This window comes from Engystomops pustulosus, chromosome 4 (genome assembly GCF_040894005.1).
Source record: "Engystomops pustulosus chromosome 4, aEngPut4.maternal, whole genome shotgun sequence".
Lineage (NCBI taxonomy): Eukaryota > Metazoa > Chordata > Amphibia > Anura > Leptodactylidae > Engystomops > Engystomops pustulosus.
In genome coordinates, this window is record NC_092414.1 from 58,676,887 (window position 1) to 58,685,022 (window position 8,136).

The 8,136-nt window shown below is 39.1% G+C and overlaps 1 long non-coding RNA gene across 1 annotated transcript; it reads left to right on the forward strand.

Moving 5' to 3' along the window:
• Window positions 1–2,056: 2,056 nt before the first annotated feature.
• LOC140128967 (uncharacterized) lies at window positions 2,057–3,127 on the forward strand. The gene is made up of 3 exons (XR_011855218.1): window positions 2,057–2,116; window positions 2,201–2,311; window positions 2,988–3,127. It is a non-coding gene; the product is annotated as an uncharacterized lncRNA (long non-coding RNA).
• The last annotated feature ends 5,009 nt before the right edge of the window (window positions 3,128–8,136 follow it).

Here is an 8,136-nt window from a genome sequence, read left to right on the forward strand (position 1 = left end):
ATACACTCAGCATACACATTGGCATATACTGGCAGACAGAGGAATAGTTGTTGCCTTCATCTGACCACTATATGCACCAACCGCTGAAAAAGGCAGGATGGAAACACGTAGCAAGCTACGTCTTTTCATCCTGCTCCCTCCTGCTCAGTGACATAATGGGGCACATTTACTTACCCGTCCCTTGCACGATCCCCGCTGTACGTTGTCCGCCGATCATGGACTCCAGCGAGATTCACTAAGATCGTGCGCCCAATTTCCTGCTAGTGTTGCTTTCCCACTCAGGTCCGCCGTAGTTCACCATCTTCTTCCTGGTGCATGTAAGTGCATGGCTTGTGACACAAATGCAAATGTTAAATCCCGCGCTCAGTCCAAATCCGTCAGATCGTCCGACGGCCCGCCCCCCCCCCCGATTTGTGTTGCATTAGAGCTGGCGCGTCTGCACCAAAATCCAATTGCGTGTGCCACAATCCCTTTTTAAATGCGCCACAAAACGGTAATTTTGTGCGGTCCGCGGAACCTTAATAAATGAGCCCCAATATGTTCAGCGGAGTCAACAGAAGCCTATGCGTAGCAGATGTAATGTGCCTATGGGGAGTAGATGTAATGCAGATGGAACACCCTCTGCTAAGCAACATAATATGCTCTGCAGTGGCAAAAGTAGCCTATGGGAGGGGATCATCCCTCCTCCAGGCTCGATAAGTGGATATGTCTCTAAGCAGGAGAGGGGACCCGGTGATGTCACATATGAGGACAGTGACATCACTGGGAAAACACCCCATACATAGGCAGCAGCAACTCGCCTGCCGTTGTGCACTCCTCCTTCTACATTCAGGGGGATGGAGGGGTCCCCAGGTGAAGTATCCCACTGTATAGGTATACAGTGGGATATGTCTGTGCCATACACTGCAAGGACACATCAGAATCCTCCCGATTGTGTCCTTGCAACATGACACAAAACGTGATGTGAACCCAGCGTTACATCCATTCCTTCTCTCACCCTAAAAATAAACCCATTGGAAAATACAACTCTAATCGCAAAAAAATTAAAAAAGTTATGTCTTCTGGAAGCATTAAAATATGAAAAGACTCTTGATGGTCATTAAAGGCAATGTCCTTAAGGGGTTAAAAACAACAGTATTGCCTTGGACAGTCTTGGACAGTCTGGACAGTCTCAGCAGGTTAATGTCCCCTCCTACAAAAAATGATTGATATAACAAAGAGTTCAGGGCGTTCTCTTGTCTTTCATATTCAACTGACCTCATACTTTAACAATTTGATCTAAATTAAAGTCCATTGTAAGATTTGTAATAATAGATATTCATAAATATGGGCATGTTTTGTTAATCTAACCATCAACCATGTTTCGTAATTGCCACTTTATCTGAACATATTATCTTACTAGGTAATGCCATGTAGGTTTGAGGCTGGTATTAAATATGTCGACCTTTTTTTAGACCTTGGTTTTGTGGCTTCAGGTTTTACTGTTTAAGTGTGAAAAATAAATCCCCATTAATTCCCAATAATATCTATTTTCCATGAATTCAGTCCCATAGTCAAATGTTTTGCTGCAAATCGCTTATATAAATGGACAAAAATGTCTCACAAATCAAAATATCATTAGCAGAGGACAGACACAGAAGAGACTTATTATCATATTATATACAGTATAATATAATAGATTTTCTATATTCTATAGATAATTATGTTTCTCATGAAATGCACAATTGTCCTAATACTTATGGTCCTCGCCAACAGTGCGGCCATCAACAAAAAACTTGCATTAAGGGAGATTTTAACAACTATTGAAAAAGCACATAAAATAATGGTAATTGAAACTATAGAATAGATATTTCTTTATTATTTATTTTTATTTATTAGTTATTCTTTATTCATTTATTTTCATTAAGTGGCTTAATAAGCAATTGATGGAAATGAGATGCTAATTTCCTAATTTTTACTATTTTTACACACTGCTTATTTTTGTTTTGTTTGATAAGTTACTCTGACCAGATGCTTCTCAAATATACAGAATTTTATTTATTTTTTCTTGTGCTTTTTTTTTTTTAAATTCAAGGATTCCTGTGAAAATTACGTCCCCAATATTTTTAATGGCAAGGTGAGAAAATAACGATAAAGTGAAAAAACAAATGAAAACGTTTTCTGTGCTTATGAATAATACTGTGCTTACTTTTTATTACAGAGTACACCTTCCTTTTGTCAGGTGGCTAAAGTTTTATCTGAAGACTTCTGCCCAAGTAAGAAGATGTACATAAAGCAGATGAAGTCAAATTTGGATCACTTTTCCACACATGTAAGTACAGTCTGAACTATAAGTAATCTTGCATTTTCATTATTTTATGCCAATATTAAACTTATGAAGAAAATACATTTCTCACATGTAACACAAGGTCTACTGATGTTTTCCTGCTTTGAATGTTGTAATACAATTACTGGAGCCCCTCACTTATTGTAATCTTTACTGTATATATGTGGCATGAGTGAGATCCAATAGGTTATGTGTAAGTAACATTATAACAAATATAGACATTATTCAGTCGTTACCTCTAATTGTTCTCTCTTCAGATGGACTTTGGGGTCTGTTGTTTTAGGTGCCAAAATATTAGTCTTTCCTTGCTTGCAGGTGTATTCTGTATTCTGCTAATATACGACTTTACAACTAACTTATATGTTTAGACAATTTAATGTACACATGTACAAATGTGCATAATTGGATCTTTGTTTATGTGTTGAGCAATTAAATTTGTATAAGTTACATTTCTATAAGTTAAAACATTACACTGGCAATCACTATATTGTGATACAAGCAATTCAAATACATGGTTCCTATATTATTTGAGAAACTAAATTTCTCTTGTGAAATAAGCCTAATATTTGGCCATTACAATTCTTTTCTTAAGAATAGATGATGCCATTTTTATTATTACTGTATTTCATATAATTTTTAGTCTTTGTTTCTCTCTCTATAGGACTGCACAGTTGAAGATGGAATTCCTCAAGTTCCTCCTAATGACTTCCTATACTTACTAAAGAAATTTGTATTACATAAGATGTATACTCTGGAAAGATGACTTTCTTGTTATTATAATTTATTTATTCAGATGCTAATTCTGCAATAATGTTATTACTCACATTTATTTAATTGATCTAAATGTATTTTATATCATTTTATTTAATAAAGAGTACATTCTGAGTACATTTCTGCTATTTGCATTTTATTAGCATTTATAATAATTTATATTTTATCCAGATATAAAATATGTTCTTGGGTAGATTCATTTAATAATTCAAACCAACAAGATCTATTTTAGTTTATCTAAAGGTTTTGTGTCATGAAGACATCCAAAGCAGTTTTATCAGTACTGGCAATAGACAGTGGGAGAGGAGGATTAACTGGGCAGCAGTATGCCCTTTAAATAAATAGTATGTCCTGCACCTCATAACCAATTGTATCATATATTATTCTTCCCTAAAAAATCATATTATTTATTATGCCACCCATTTAATTACAGGCGGTGCCCTACTTAAGAACCCTCGACTTACATACTACCCCTAGTTACAAATGGACATCTGGTAATTGGCAATTTACTGTACTTTAGCCCTAGGCTACAATAAGCAGCTATAACAGTTATTAAAGGTGTCAGCAATGAAGCTTTATTGTTAATCCTGGTTCTGATGACAACCCAACACTTTTAAAATCTAATTTTTTAAGAGACCAAAAAAAAAATTTGGCTGGGATTAAAATGATAAAATATACAGTTCCATCTTACAAACAAATTCAACTTAAGGACAAACCTACAGAATCTATCTAGTATGTACTGTATATACTTGTGTATAAGCCGAGTTTTTCAGCACAAAAAATGTGCTGAAAATCTCACCTCGGCTTATACACGAGTCAATTAAAAAAAATAAACTTACATACTCACCTTTCGGCGTCCCCTATGCTCGTCGCAGCTTCCTGATGCTTGTCCCGGGTCCTCTTCTGTTTTCCCTCCACTGTAACAGCCGGCAGAGCTGCGCCCATGCAATCTGCCAGCCAGAGCACACTATGATGCGGCCAATGGTGACGTTGTAGTATGCGCTCGCCAGCAGATTGCATGGACGCGTCTCTGCCGGCTGTTACAGTGCAAAGAAGACAGAAGAGGACCTGCGACGAGCATTGGGAAGCCGCGATGAGCATAGGGGACTCTGGAAGGGGAGTATGTAAGTTTATTTTTTATGCGGGCTGGCTATATACTAAAGGGGGCTGGCAGGCTGTATACCTAAGGGGGCTGTCTGACTTTATACTTAAGGGGGCTTGCTGGCTATTTACTACTGGGGGCTGGCTATATACTACAGGGAACTGGTGGCTATTTACTTGTAGGGGCTGGTGGCTTTTTACTACAGGGGGCTGGCAGGCAATATACTACAGGAGGCTTGCAGGCTATATACTACAGGGGGCTGGCTGGCTATACACTGCAGGGGGCTGGCTGGCTATATACTGCATGGGACTGGCAGGTTATATACTACAGGGGACTTGCTGGCTATATACTGGGAGGATGTGAACAATGCATTTCCCACCATCGGCTTATATTTGAGTCAATAGGTTTTCCCAGTTTTTGGTGGAGAAATTAGGGCCTCGGCTTATACTCGAGTATATACGGTAACCCGCAGACTGCCTGTATACACATACAATGCTCCAACATAAATAATTTTACACATGTGCCCCCAATAAATTATTTTATAAATAGTGCACCCAATTACCCTGTTTCCTGGAAAATAAGACATCCCCTGAAAATAAGACCCAGTGCCTCTAGGAGTAAAAAGAGTCACTGGCCCACATTCATTAAAGAGTTTGCACCAGTTTTCTGTCTGACTGTGCACTGGAAAGAACGTGTAAACTGCTTGTACATGTATTTATAAAGTGTCTGCGCCAGTTTTATGTCATGTGCACGAAAAGGGGCGTGTTAGTGCTTAATCAATGTTTGCGCCACATTTATTATATGCGAGGACCACAATTCTGTCTGCGCCACAATTTTGCAGTATGAACAAAGTGCACCAAAAATAAAAAGGTGCACACTTCCTGAGCAGTGCAGGAGGCGCCAGATTAATGAAGACCATGCAACAGTTTTGATGAATCTGTCGCACTCTGCACACTACACAGGCAAATTTATTTTGTTTTAATTCCTGTCTAGGTGCACTGTATGCATAAATCTAACAATGGTGACTTATTCTGTTTGATGTGTAGATGAGAGCAGGGAAGATACGATACTGTATTGCGAGTATCTCTTAAAAATGGCAACTAGTAGTGTGAAGAAAGAAACCATCCTTTCTAATTTATGGTTATTGTCTGCGCAGAGACAATTGTCTATCCTGCTGCACAACTATCCCTCTGCATTTCAAAGAGTAGAAGTTTGTTCAGTTGTCACCATAATAACAGTGTCCACTTTTAGGTCAACTACAGCTATGGGAACTTTAGTTATCCCTGTTTCAGCCCATAAGATATCCTTCAAATGTTAGTTGATGTAAAGAATATGGTGTAAGAAGAGAAGGCTGCGTGGTTACAAAGTTGGGAAGGTGGAAGGATATGGAGCTAGAAGGATATAGAGGAAGGAAGGGATGCAGGCCTGGGCTAATTGCTATGTGGGGCTGAATATAGGTGAATGGAGGTATAATATCTGAGTATGGTACTACATTCATCTATATCTACAAACCAGAGCTAAAACCATTGCTGATATCATTATTGTCATTGTCTAGTGGTTTTTGGGCCTTAAATCCAATAAAGTAAGCTTTGTCTCTGGAAGAAGAACCAAGGTTGTATGTCCTGGATTATTATCTGGTTGAGTGGTATAAAGTGAACTGACTGACTCATCATCATCATACATAAGATATAGACGTTTCGTTGAACAATACAACCTTTCTCAAGCAATTTGTATGATGTTTTCTGGGGCGAGCGAGTGGAGCTGGCGTCCCGTTTTGTATACTGTTTTATGCACATTTTAAACATACTCTTGTGAGTATAACTTTTAAGAATAAAATCCAAGTTTTTAAGAACGTACTATGCGATTTGGTGCCTACTTTCTCTTTTAGTTGTTGCTACCACACTGTTGAGTGAGTTTAAGTAGAAAACTGCACCTTAAGGATGTTCTGAATAGTGACCTACATCTTGTTGCAAAACTCTCCTCATCGGTAGAATATAATTGAAGATCTTTGAAGGAATTTTGAACAACAGCCGTATTGGAATCATTGGGAGCTCCGGTCAGAGTTTTTTTATACTCCTTTCTTTATTGTTTAAAGTGGGACTTGTTGGATCGGTCTCGGGCTGTGGTGTTAGCTCCTGTGGTATGGAAGTGTGCTGCACTGTGTTTTTATAATTTCAGAGCTAAAACCATTGCTGATATCATTATTGTCATTGTCTAGCGGTTTTTGGGCCTTAAATCCAATAAAGTAAGCTTTCGTTTCCAGTTAAACACGTGTGATGGGTAACGAGCACCTGGTGTTGTTTAAATGCAAGTCAAACATGTGAACGCAGCCTTATAGTATTTGGGGGGGATTGTTAGAGACAGAATAACACTGTCAGTTCGCGTTGGACAACGCACCGTGGGATCGCAACAGTTTTCACAGTTTTTTCACTGCGTTTAACCCCTTAACAGAAAATAGCGCCCAAAGTCAAAATGGCACTTTTTTGCCACTTTAAAAAAATATTCATAATTCTATAAAAAGTAATCAAAACGTTGTTCTGTCCTAAAAATGGTAGCATTGAAAACATGGTAGTCATCAAAAGTCGCAAGAAATGACACCACCCAATGTCACAACATTTGTAATTTTTTTCCTGCTTCCCAGTACACGGCATGAAATATTAAATACCGCCATTTTGAAGTGCAATTTGTTATGCAGAAAACAAGCCATCACACAGCTCTGTACACAGAAACATAAAAAAGTTTTTTAAAATAGATTTTTGAATGTGGGGAGTGAAAAATGAAAATGCAAAAACGAAAAAGGGCTGCAGGGGTTAATGCACTGCAATACCTTGGGGAAACTATAGAAGAACCAAATTTAGGGTTAACAGTGCGAGGCCTGAGGTCCTTGACTAGGCTGCACAGCTTTCTCTCGCTGGTATACCCTTCACGTGCCCTAAGCGCCACAGCGGTCACAGATCGCACCCTCTTCACTCCACTATACCTTGCAATCCTTGCCTGATGAAGGTCTAATATTGTAAGACCAAAACGTTGCATTATTGTGGATTGCTATCTCACTTGAATAAAATATACTATGTAAATTCTTCTATCAAGGATTGCCAAGTCTCTTCAATATATTGTACACAGTTTTGTAACCTACTTGAGCACCCGGTGTTACTAATGTTGAGTGACGTGTACTACCCACCACCATACCTGCAGGGGTTAAATGGTTGTGATCGATGTTAACACCGACATTAGACAGCTGTCTCATAGTATGCTAATGCAACATACTACCTAACACATAATGCAGCTGGGGCAGGGGTAGGGAACCTATGGCTCGGGAGCCAGATGTGGCTCTTTTGTTGGCTGCATCTGGCTCTCAGACAGATCTTTAATAAATAGTGATGGCTGCTGTGTGTATCTTAGACTGATTAATGGACACAGGCAGCGATGTTACCGCTGCCTACGTCCTTTGTGCGACCCAGGCGCCATTGACGCCAGCATCTAAGCCTGGGTCAAAGAGAAGAGCATGCGGGCAATGAGGAGCTGGCTGCAGGGAACACAGGTAGGTGAATATTATTATTATTTTTTTTTTGCTGTGACTACCTATCTTCTGGAAAGCATGTGCTGTGGTTACCAATCTACTTGGGGGCATGTGCTGTCGCCACCTATCTACTGGGGGATAAGTGCTGGGGCTACCTATGTATTGGGAGGCATGTGCATGTTGTAGGGCTCTTACGGAATAACATTTTTAAATATGTAGCGTTCATGGCTCTCTCGGCCAAAAAGGTTCCTGACCCCCTGAGCTAGGGGATAAGATAGTACTTTTTTGCTTGTGAACCCTTTTTGTTGAAAGCATTCAGTCTTTTTGGGTAGAATTCTAAGTGCATGGCTCATTTATACTACAATTGCTCTAACATTTATTCCATAGTACTAACAGTTATATAAAATATCCGTTTTG